Source organism: Pygocentrus nattereri, chromosome 28 (assembly GCF_015220715.1).
Source record: "Pygocentrus nattereri isolate fPygNat1 chromosome 28, fPygNat1.pri, whole genome shotgun sequence".
NCBI lineage: Eukaryota > Metazoa > Chordata > Actinopteri > Characiformes > Serrasalmidae > Pygocentrus > Pygocentrus nattereri.
The window spans coordinates 17,373,048-17,386,012 of NC_051238.1; the positions used below are offsets into that span (position 1 = coordinate 17,373,048).

At 40.1% G+C, this 12,965-nt stretch overlaps 1 long non-coding RNA gene across 1 annotated transcript; it reads right to left on the bottom strand.

Moving 5' to 3' along the window:
- Nucleotides 1–827: 827 nt before the first annotated feature.
- Nucleotides 828–12,162, bottom strand: LOC108425047. Its single transcript, XR_001857678.1, has 4 exons — nt 12,066–12,162; nt 5,350–5,541; nt 2,395–2,565; nt 828–861 (listed from the first exon to the last, which is right to left on the bottom strand). It is a non-coding gene; the product is annotated as an uncharacterized LOC108425047 (long non-coding RNA).
- Between the last annotated feature and the right edge of the window lie 803 nt (nt 12,163–12,965).

Consider the following 12,965-nt stretch of genomic DNA (forward strand, 5'->3'; position numbering starts at 1 on the left):
AATGAGATTGCTGGAAGCTACTGAGTGCTGAATGTCAGGCTGAAGAGAGAAAATATTGAAGAGCTGCAAACGTTCTGGCTCAGTTTGATAGGTTTAGATATCTATTTGCTATGTTTAGTCCCGGACTGACATTACAATTACAGTTTTTCAAACCTAATTGCTACTGTACTCTTTTTGCGGTTATGCTTGTTCTGAAAATATAAACATAACTAGGTAGCATTTTTACAGAACAACAAATAAGCTCAATGTAATGTTTTATTTTTGCAAATGATCAACAACGTCATATTTGGTTAAATGTCTGTAAAAAAAAAAAAAAAAAAAAAAAAAACACAGTACTACCATGGCCCACATCTTGAAAACCACTGATTGAAATAAGCTAAAGTTAGCATGATAGAAATTCTTTACTGTTTCCAACTTGACTACTTTCAGAAACAATGTGCAACTTTTATCAAAGCCTTTTAAACTTGAGACTGTACAGCAGTTCTGTAAAACTTTCCCAGCCACAGCACCCATCTTTGAGAAAAGCATGGATGTGTCAATTGATTTGTTTTCTCCCTGCTTATTCAGTACTGAAATGGTGAATCCTCTGAGCCTTCTAAACCTTCAGATTTTTCGCCTAATAATTTTTGGAAACTATATATTTTTTGGAAAAATTTTTGGAAAAACTTTTTGGAAAAATATATACATACAATGCGAGTGGTCCCACTGATCAGGACTTCCATCCATCCATCCATTTTCCAAGCCGCTTCTCCGTCAGGGTTGTGTGGGGGTGCTGGAGCCTATCCCAGCAGTCATTGGGCAGAAGGCAGGATACACCCTGGACAGGTCGCCAGTCCATCGCAGGGCTGATCAGGACTTGATCTAACCAAATTTTAATATGTTGTTAGCAGTGACTGCATAGAACATAGTGCCATCACTATATAACGGCAAAATAAATAATAAAATGAAAAAGACTTTTGCAAGCTTCAAATATCTGTGTTTAATTTGTTAAAATGTTTACTAGTGTTAGCTTCATTAGCTTAACACTAACATACTAGTGGAAATCCCACAGGAACGCCAGCTGAATTATCGGGATGGTATTTGTGTCTTTTTATTTTTTCCCCCCTCAAAGATTGAAGACCGGGCACCAAAGCAATTGTATGCCACTGCAATACATATATTAGTTTGCTTGACCTGATCTACACAGAAGAGGTTTTCTTGCAGGTTCAAGAGACAGTTTAATCTTAAACTTTAATCTGCTCATGTACTTCAGTATCAAAGTATTTGAAACAGCCATGTATTTTTGAATCCTCTATACCATACTCTGTATATTCCTTACAATTTACTATGTGTTGAATCTCACCAACTAACTGATAATGTTAATTAGATTTTTTTTAACCATCAAAAAGTAGAGAAAAGAAGAAAGAGTCAAGCAAAGTTCCACTCGTCATTCAGTGCTTTCAATCATCAGCTATATATTCAAATTATGAATTCAGGCACGTAACAAAATAGCAGGGGCTTCATTTTTTTTTCAAAGCTTCTTGCTGCTACTCATCAGTGCTTTCTGCTGAAATGTACTGTTTGCAATATGCAATTAATGAGTTGTTGAACGCTTTGAACGAATCCCATTCTAAATGTAATTGTCTCTGTTCCCCAGAGGCGTGGGGACAAGCCTGGAGACGAAGCTGTCAGTGAAACAGGGCTGTCTTTAATCTTCATTTGATGACTTTCACTCACATTCACATGCCATGCTATAATTTAACATGAGAGAGTAGGGGGTGGGGGGGGATGGGGAGTGTGAGTATGTGCAAAAACAGTGAGTGAGAGAGTGAGAGAGTGAGAGAGAGAGGTATAGGCAGGGGAGATGCAACACAGACCTACTTCTGTCAGTCATGCTGTCTCTCATTGCTGATGTGGAGAGGAGGTGCTCATTTTAAAAGCATCCACACCACTCCAGTGCACACAGACTGCGTGGAGATGGCTGGAGGTGTGTGTGTGTGTGTGTGTGTGTGTGTGTGCGCGTGTGTGTTGAGACAGGGTCTTGGTCCAAGATATTCAATACTTGCTCCTTCTTGCAGCACCTTTCCGTTCTGTTTTCAGAGGGAGCACGGCAGGCCAGATGGTGCTCAATCATTTCCACCCTCTCTATGCATACTGGTACAATACAATGTAGAAGTTTGCAACTCCTGGACTATTCCAGTCTGATCAATAGGTCATGGACCTAAAATATTGAGTTACATTGCACATAAAATAGTAAGCTAATAGAACAGAGCAACAATCTGTATCTTACATTGTCATGTAATGTTCAATGAACTTCAGCTGTTATTTACTTTTTAAAGTTAAATGCCACCTGTTCAATTCACACTCCACACAGTCCCTCTCCCTCCCTCTATAGTCCTCCCCCTGTTTCCTTACCAGTCCAGAAGAAATGTTGCAAGTTCAGCATCAAATTTCATCCAAGATCTTTCTCCAGCAGTGGAAAGCCATGCCAGTAAGGCTTCCTTCTTCTTCCTTCTATTTTTGCCACTTCTTTTCTTTGTGGTTTTCTTCCCAGGAGCAGGTGTGCTACTTCTTCATCCTATTCTCCTGATAGCAGACATGATTCTACAGTGACTCACTATCACCTGTTTAGATACAAAGTAGCATAAAGCTACCTGGTTATCATGCTAACTTCAGTATATCTCTGCAACATGGTACATAGATGTCATTGACGTAATTTCAAAGCCTTCATATTCTGTTAATCATTTTCATTTTGGAACGTTTTAAACTTAAAATCTTACACATTGCTCCTTTAAAACGACAAATCTAAGTAGCCTCTCTCTTGTTTATCCCAAAACCAGAGGTTGGGAGTTGTGATCAACCGCCTTTATACTGAAAGGCAACTGAAATATATCTCATACATTTGCTTGCACAAAATGAAATTTGTGACTTAAAAAATAAACCAAATGTTAACTTTGTTAGTTCATGAACTTCAGATATCAAAAAAGCACTTGGAAATCATGTTACTAAATGGGAAGAGTACATTAAAAGCCAGAAATACATACTTTTGGCCTCAGTCTAAAAGGCTGACTAAGGAAAACGTGCATGGCAGGGATACTCCAGGACCAGGGCTGGTAGTGTATACATGACAAAGCAAGAGGACAGAACAGGGAGTGCAGGATAAGTAAAAACAGTGTTCATGTGTGTCTTGCTAGATGGACATCCATCCATTTGAGCAAACACACACACATTCACTCACAGTGATTCTGCACCTTATGGGCATCCACAGAGTTGACGGACAACTAAATCTTTAAGCAAATTAACAAGCTCATCTAGCGCAGTCGCAGCACGCTGTCTGTTTAGGCCCAAAACTCTGAGCAGACCTCCAACTCCCTACATACAGAGCTTCTTATCCAACCTCGGTCTGATTTTATGACCGTGAGACGGGACCTGGATTCACCAAACTTTGAAAAGTTTTCACTACTCTAGAGAAGCAGGCCTATGTATCCTCCAAAAAAGATGCAGTGATGAAGCAGATAGGCATCTAATTTCATGCAGTGCCTCAGGTACTACAGTATAAATTACCTTAGTGCGTGACTGAATCAGCAAAGCCAGTTCCCAGACAACACCCACACTGCCAATGAATAATCATATTATTGTTTACTGTGAATCATTCTAATTCCTATTAATTGGCTGATTATTTTGGCACCCTTATGTTGCTTCTAGAACAATGCCATGTTTATGTTAAATTTACTGACAAACAACATGAGTTGCTTCAAAAACACCCCCCCCACGAAATGACAAGAAGAAGCAGATATAGGGCTTGCGAGAAAGACTCTGACTGTGAGACTGTGATTCATTCAGGTAAGACTGAGTGGGAGACGGAAAGATGGATCTCTTCCCTCCTACAGTTCTGACAGTCTGCAAGACCAAAGAAGTGAAATTCCACCACCGTCTCTCAGAGGAGTGCACCAAAAATATACTTTTGTTTTGAGCAAATAATACAGTGCAGTACAGTTTAATATTCTGACCCATATACTACCATTGATTTTTTTTCAGAAGATAGTTTGTAGCTTTGAGCGCTGCCTTGCTCCATTCTATAGCACTTCCATCAGAGATTTATGCTGGCGAAGTGGAGAGATTGCACTGGGAGGGCATGACCACACAGCAGGACATGACTGAGCATGCTATATATCAACACTGTCCACACCATCAGACATAGCATAAGATAATTTGGCTGTTGTTTTTGAAGGGGGCTTCTATTAAGCTGGCCCTATAGTGTGGGCAAAATCAAAAGCCCTAGGCGTACAGGCATGCAGACAGGAGATAAGCAGTGATGGGCTGGTGACCCTATACTTTTGAGCCTGGGGTCAGAGAAAGGAGAGAGAGGGAGTGAGTGAGTGAGTGAGAAAGCTTTCTAACAGAGGCCTTCCCATGGGCTGCATCGAATTACTCCCTAGTATCAATCTATCAAATTACGCTCTTCAATCAATATTCCTCAAGGCATTCCTTCAGAAACACAAGGGCCACTGACCTCCACTTGCTTCTCCGTTCTAATCAAGGCCGTTCACACACCTTTCTTTGCCACCTTCCTTGACCCCTAGATAGACAACACTCTACGCTCTAACGCTCTAACAGACATAAGCACAATCCCATGAGGCTAACAGCCCTGCCCCTGTGGGAAGTGCGTAGCCTCAGGCCTGCGCTTGTCCCTAGGGGCCTGGAACTTTCTCCAATGCTCTTGCCATTGAAGAAAAAGTGGGGAAACAAGTAATTGTATTCCTTTTGTTTGTTTGCATGTTATCTGTTTGTTATTCAGCGTGGACAGTAAAGGCAGCTCTTAGAGTGAAAATGGGTTTTATGTAAGGAGTAATAACCTAAATGGATTTCCTCAGCACCAGCAAGGCCTGTGGCTATTTATCTTCCCCAACACTAATTATTCATTACAGCTCTGCCGGAGGAAACAGGCAAAAGAAAAAAACCCAGCCAGATAACGGCGCCGAACAGCTCGCAAAAAAATTACTTGCTGCTTTCGCCTTTTAAAAAGATTTGCGCACTTCAGCGCCTTTCGTTCCAGAAGAGCTTTCTCGGGGAACGCCCACAGTTGATAACTCCAAACTTCCTTTTTTTCTGCACTGTGAGAAACAGATTTGCATTTAGCACAAACATAAGGGACATGAAGGGAGGGGGGGTGCAGTGAGCGTTTCTCATTGCTACCTTTAGGCTTAAAATGGAGCGTGCACATGCTGTTCACCTTCCAGCAAAGTGATGATGTGTTTAACAGTGATGTGCATCAGCAAACAGTTCAACATCAAGACATCAACAGTGTGCTGTGTCAATCTTTGACCAGAAGATGGAGCTGTTGCAGTGCTTTTTTGTCTGTTGACTTACCCCACAGCTGTGATTAATCTTCACCTCAGAGGCACTGGGGTCACTGCTGTGACACTCCTGTCCAGTTGAGGCCTTCTCTGACTTTCTTGCCAATCAGACACAAGTCCTACTGTACCACATATGCCTATTGGTTCCTCACTGTGGCGTTGTCAGGGTGACAGGCATCCAATAAAGGCTGAATCTAATACAGAACTGGAGAGGGAAGCAGCAGCATGTTTATAGCACTACAGAGAGCCACAGAAAGGCCTATTGAATTGGAAAGAGTTAATATGAGTGTGAAAATATGAAGGTCTAGTAAATCTGTAGAACCTTCCACATGTTAGGCATTTCTTACCAGACTCAGTAACTGTGGACAGATTTGGACTGCCTTAACCTAGAAAAGATCTGTGACAACTGCTGATAACTGGTGTTTATGGAATTTATTGCATCCTTAAGTAATACTCCGCAGAATTATACACCACTTTAAAGATAGTCCAGGGAAAAGGGGGCAGATGTCTGCTACTTATAAAGGGGGATACATTTTTACACAGATTTTTCAAATATATCCATGCAATTAAAAGATTAAGATGCAAACAAATAAACAAAATCATTGAGAGGTAGTTGATGTGAAATACTCCATTCTAGAGAATTTTGCCAAGTCAAAAATGTTAACAGTAGTGTTAAAAGGAGCCAGATGTCTGAAGCATTTACTGTCTCTAAAAGCACATCACAGAAAGCTATTACATCGCATGGTTATGTCACTACCTGATGTCTGAGACACTAGCCTAAAATATATTTAAAATATTTTCTGGCAGAGAGGTACATGCAGAGCATTCTATAGCAAAATTTTAGAATTTATCAACATCACATATCAGTTAGTCAGTTAGTTACTCTACAATTAACCATTTCACATCAAATGAATCTGAAAATATTTTAATGATAAAAAAATGTTTTGAAAAATCCCCCTTAAGATAACTTTTACTAACAATCTGAAGATTTATCTACCATTTTAAAGCAAGTACAAAGAAAAGACACATGGCTGCTATATACATAAAGTATTTGGAGTAGTCTTAAATAACAAACTAAAAAACTAGCTATTTCAAAGCAAGTTCAAAGAAAAGGAGCACATGACTCTAAGGATATATGATACCACTAAGAAGGTAAAGCTTCTCCACGGTACTTGACCAGAGTCCGGGAAGCAGGGCAGCAGGTATGTAAGCTGAGCACAGGGTTGTGTTTGACCTTGTTGCTGATGCAGGAGGTACAGCAGGAGTGCTGCTCTGCAGTGGCCAATGAGAGGTTGCAAATCACATTCATGTAGCAAGGCTGCCATCCAGTGTCTATTGACTGACCTGCAGCAGGTCATTAATACCTCATATTTTTCAGCATAAAAGATTATTTTGGCCTAAAATTAGTATTTAATGTTATTTGCCAGCTAGTGATATAAATTCAAACAGCCAATCCTCAATGGCTCACCCCAAAAACACTGGTAATATTTCTGGATACATCATCAGAATGAAGTTTTCCTAGTCTTTGAACAGGAAATCTAGCTTTAGTGACTATTGTGGGACTGCTGTAAGATGCAAGTAGGTATGCCTACATTAGATTTCTGTAATAAGACTCGTGGTACTACTGATCTGCATACATGTTTCTCAGGTATACTTAAGTATATGCTCGCTAACCACTCCTCCAAGGGGCTACCTTTAGCCATGTCAGCTGTAAATAGGGCCAAATTCCCGCTGTGCTTCGAGGGGACAGGCAGGGTGTTCCTGGGAGCCCTGTCCGCCTCCCTCTGTCAGCACATCCTCTCTCCCTGTAACTCCACTAACTTCGCTACCTGCTCTGCCCTAGCCCCGGATGCCCTAGGCACTACCGTTGCATCCCCCGTTATGGATTGGTATTGGGTGTGCGGAAGCCGGGTGTATGTATATCTCCCTGAAAATTGGGGTGGGCGGTGTACTTTTACACCTTTCAATTCTTCCCTGATACTTATCTCCTATAATCCTCTTGGTAATAGGCACATCGCCAGGCGCAATAGGCGCTCTGCCGATGATGACTTCCCTCCCCCGGAACACCGGCTGAGATCTAAAGCAGCTAAATTTTGGGACTGTTTGTTTCCCCAATATGGCATATCACAAGTTTGGAACCAATTGGAAATTACTCATTATCGTCTGGCCACTTTCACCAATGCTACGCGTACGGCCATCCAGGGTATAAGAGATGAGCTTACCGCCCTCCGCCTCACGGCAATGCAAAACCGTTTGGCACTAGATTTGCTGTTAGCCAAAGAGGGCGGGGTTTGCGCCATGGTAGGTGATTCTTGCTGTACATATATTCCTGCTAACGACGAGGACCATGGTTCTATTGCCACGGCCCTTGACCGCATGTCACAGGTTTCTACCCAGTTACAGTTGGACGAGCATGGCGGGTGGGGATGGGGCCATCTTATGATGATGCTGTTTCTGTGTAGGAGCCTTTTTCTCTGTTCTCTCTGATGTGCGTATTGCTTATAACCCATCTTCAACGAGTTATAAAAGAGGGGAATGAAAGGGTTAACTTTCCTTTGGCCTGTCTCTTCCCCGGTGACTAACATGTATTAATAAAATCAGACTCTGCTGAGGGTGCAAGGGTGTCTGCCCTTTGTGCATACTTACAGGCTGTTAATAACTATTGTTCCTCTTTCATTCTGCAAACCACTTGCACTTTTGACTTTTTTTTTGGGATTTTGATGTTGAACTGAGCACATCCAGAGATGGAGAAAAACAACTCCATGTATGGACCAGCAGGTTACGACATATGTTAGAATGTGGTCGGGCACTTCCTGGCTGCCTGCGTGCACGTGGGACGGGCTCTCTGTGTTTATAAAGAGGGGACTGCCCCTTCTTCTGTGTGCTTTGTGAATAAAACTCTCATCTCTCTACGAGAGTGTTGTTCATTATTGCATCGAGAGCTCTCTCTGTCTTGGGACTTAGTAGGATTGCCGAGCTGGTTTATCGCTTCATTCTCTGGTTTCTGAGGGAGAACACTGTTCAAGGAGACCCTTCCTAACATTAGATATAGTGAGTGTTCAATTTTTCATTTTGGCTGGGGTGTCCCTTTAACACACCAATTAAAAGTAAACCACATTTTCAAAATATTCATAGACCACCAAGGGTCTGGTGCTGAGACTGTCTTGTGAGCACAGTCACAGTGCATAGAGACCTAAACAATTAATTGTTTTTGTTTAGAAACTGCAATTTGAAGTGCAAGGTTCAAATCACAAGAGCTGCCTTTTGTATTATATTCTACATCATTAAATATTATCTTTACATGTTTTAAGCTGAGAAATTTAACGTAATAGCACAGAGCTGCTGTGAACTAGCCAACTCACTCACTATATCCAGACTTCAAGTGACAAGACCAAAAAAAAAAAAAAACAGATGAGCTGGTCATCTTGAGACATTCATTTATAGAAAATAACTGCACTTAAATTGCAATTGCAACATTGGTCAGAAAAACTGCAATAAGGAATATTCCTCAAATAGCCTATAGAAGTAAAACACATAAAAGAGCTGAACAACTCATTGCTATATTGGGACAGGGAGCATATGTTTTGACATACAGATGGGTGAAAGGAAAAATCTGAATAAATGGGTGAAGCAAAATAATGTGTGCAGATGCTTCCAGACAGGTGAACTGCATGAAGCAATTAAGACAATAACAATTCTCAGTGGCATGTATAAAAATGCTGTGCAGGACCTGTTGGCCTTGAATTTGGATCAAGATGGCAAGAGGAAAAGATCAAAGTGACTATGTAAGAGGGTTCATTATTGGGTGTATGGACAGCAGGAGCTTCACTGCTCAACTGCCTACTCAACTGGCTGGTGTTTCTATAGAAACAGTGACTAAAATGACATCTGCATTTAGATTTATGGAAAAGACATCAGTAAATAGGGCTGGAAATTGTGGTCAAAAGAGCACATTCAATGACCATGATGTTAGTGTAGTACAGCTATATGTAAGAAACGAACAACTGTTTCTCAGGTGACTGACAATGTCAATACAGTGGGGTCATTTTGTTGGCATGATTTGGGTTCAATTTTCCCCTTAAAGGGAAGGGCCACTGTAAATCACTACAAAGTTACTCTGACTGATCATCTTTGTCCTGGGATGAATAATTCCCATCCCGATGGTCTTTTCAAGGATGACAATGTCCCCATCCACAGGGCAAGCGGGGTCACTGAATGGTTTCCTGAGTATGAAAATGATATATATCATGTAAAACCCGATTTCAACCCAGCTGGGTGATTTTGGAACTACACTCTTTTGGAAGAGTGGTGTTTTTCCCTCCATTACAGTACATGTAGACTCTCTGCCAAGGCACAATGAAGCAGTTCTGGTGGCCCAACACCTTACTAAAATACTTATGTAAGTTTGTGCTTTAACTTGGTATCTGCATGTTGGTGTCTACCTGTGCACATGTCTGCCAGCATTATTTTTACTGATTTTACCAAATCTGTTCCTGAAGATCTATTTCCTCATAATTTTCAATCTCAAAAAAACATATAAACCCAATTACAAAAAAGTTGGGACAGTATGCAAATAAAAAAGTAAGCAGTGATTTGTGAATCCACTTTTACCTGTACTTAAATGAAAGCAGGACAAATACCTGACATTTAATGTTTTGTCTCACCAACTTAATTGTCTTTTGTAAACACACACTCATTCCGAAATTGAAGCCTGTGACACATTCCAAAAAAGTTGGGACATGAACAATTTAAGACTAGGAACATTGTTAAATGTTCATTTTAAAAGAGGTGATGCAATATAATAAGAGGACAATAAATAATTTTTAAAAGGTGATGCAATATAGTAAGAGAAGTATAATAGAGAATAAAAGGAGTGTCCATCAAAAGCGTAGTCTTTTGTATGCAAGGATGGGTTGAGGCTCACCATTTGGCAAAAATGCATAAATGAAAAAATCCAACAGTTTAACGTTTCTCTGTAAATTTTTACTAGAATATTTTTTGTTTTTCTTCCTTTACACTGAATAATACTGCCAAAAGATTCAAGTAACGCAGAAAAGGCTAAAAGGCTAAAAACCACAACTGAATGCCCATGACCTCCAACCTCTTAAACACCACCACATTAAAAACCACATGAGCTCAGGAATGCTTTGACAATACTTTGAAGCCATATGTCAACAACATCCTGAAGTGCCAACTTCTCTGGGCTCAAGTTTGTATGAAATGAACTGATGGACAGTGGCTGTGATGATACTTATTTGATAAAGGTAGAATAAAATTAACACACGAGCTAGACTTGGCTCCAGGTTTCCTTAAAAGACTTAAACACACAAAAAAAATCCTATCTTTCTCCAACTTCGGCCTTTCCATTACTTTCGTACAGTCATCAGTCCAAAAACTCATTTTACGGCTTGTCTATGTATTTCTTTGCAAATTCCTATTTGGCCTTCTGATTGTTACTGCGGATAACGGGGTTTTCATCTTGTGGCATGGCATCTATATTTCTGCGCTTACAGTCTTCTTGGAACTATGGATTGTGACACCTTCACACCTGCCCTGTGAAGGTTATTGGTGATGTCAGTGAATGTTGTTTTTGTTGGTTTTCTTCAAAGTTTTCAATAGGTTTCTGTTACCCAAAGCTGTTGTTTTTAATACTTAACCTGTTTGATGTCTGTTTGTTGGCACAGCTGTGGTTTCTTTCTTTTTCAGTATATTCTAAATTGTTGTATTGGCTATGACCACTGGGATAGGCTCCTGCAACCCCCCCCCCCCTTCTCAAAGTTCATGTAGAGGACATGAAAATAAAAATGTTCCTGTACTTAGTGAAATGTATGATTATATACACCTGGGATGAGGTGCACAGAAACAATTCTACGGTTAGCTAACGTAGCCATGCACCTTCGTTCAGAGAGGCCAGCTTTGTGTTTTTTGACAGGCTTTAGACCCCAAAAGAATTACAGAACACATTTTATGATTCCTGACCATTTTCAGAATTAGAGGCTTACTGATCACTGTTTAAACAAAATGTTCAACCATAAATCTAGGTAAAAATGATAATTACGAGTTAAATAAAATATAAGAGCAAAACCAAGGGATATAAAGCCACACAGAGCGAAGAGACAGGCACTGAAATTGTGACAAGAATTGTAAATGTAGTGAAAATACATAATAAACATGAGTATTTCTTGAAATGAGGAACAGTGATATTAAGCAATCTGACTACAACAACTAATGAAGATCTTTGTTGTTACTCCTTAAAAATCGCCACATTATAACATAGCTAAAGGCTACATCAGTCTAAGAATTCTCTCCAGCTCACATAGCAGTGCTGTTTCTTTGAACTGAAGACTTAGGTAAGAGATATTAAGAGGGAACCAGCTATTTCACAAAGGGAAACAACCAACTTTACATTGATTTTTTTTCCGCTGTACAAGTGGCTGCTGAACTATTCTCTGTGAGGAAGCTAAGCGTCCTCAGTCACTCCTTTGTTCTGTGCAGCTGAGGGACACAGATTAATGAAAGGTGGAAGGCTAACAAGCCTAGCTTATCCGCTGATCCGTACAGTCTATGGACTATAATTCGTATAGAAAGTGGTCTCAAACACTGAAATTATAAGCCAGTCTCTCGAACGACATTACGTTCGCCTAACGAAGTTTTTTTCACTCCAGTACTTGAGTATAAACCTGGCTACATGTTCAGTAAAGCAAATCTTTTTAAAGATTTTCCACTTACGTCCACATCTTCGCTGCTGAGCTGAAATCCTGTCAGGCTGATCTGCCTCCGTAGGCTAACTTATTAACTATAAGACGGAATCCACCTTATACAGGGGTTGAACTTTTTGTTACCAATTGAAACCAAATATTTTCATTTAAAAATAAGAAATATCTAACTATCTAAAATGTACAGAGCCTTTATGGTGACATGGTAATTATTTTGAAAAAGGCATGTCCACGTGTTTTCTGTCAGAATCCACCTAATTAAATCAGCTGTCTTGGCCGTTACGGTGAAGTGCAGAGCGCCCGGCAGAGGGCGCTGTGGGGTCTACAGATTTAAACCATAACGTGCTGTTAGACCGTGTTTAATCCTGATTCTGCTTTTCGGTTCAGTAACTGGGTAAAAATCTCATCCAAACTCTTAATATCTGATTAAAAATGTGCCCAACACTGTATTTTCTTTCTAATTCTGAGTAACAAGTAGCAACACATTCTTGCACAAAACAAGATATTTCACTCTGACATGTACTGGAGTGAAAGTAAAAGTCTCAAAAATGGCACTTAAAAAAAGAAAAAAACAAGTCCATGTCGACCACTGGTTAAAACTGAAAGCAGTAAATTTGCAAGTTACTCTAACTAGGCCTAGTGTAGAACTACTACATCAAAACAATCTAACACATGCACGAATTGATGTGTAGTAGCAGACTATAGTGTAAAATATGCTTTCAAACTGAGGGCAAACATGATGTTACTATAGCTGAATCTTTCAGCAGTAAGGTGAGTGAGACAACTCTGTCATTCTATTCTGTCATCTGTCTATTTATTCCAAATGTACACAGCAACACTAGACTTGACCAGACAGGCTCTGATCTTTGTTAAGGAATACAGTTTATTAATGAAATCAGGTGCTTTACAAACT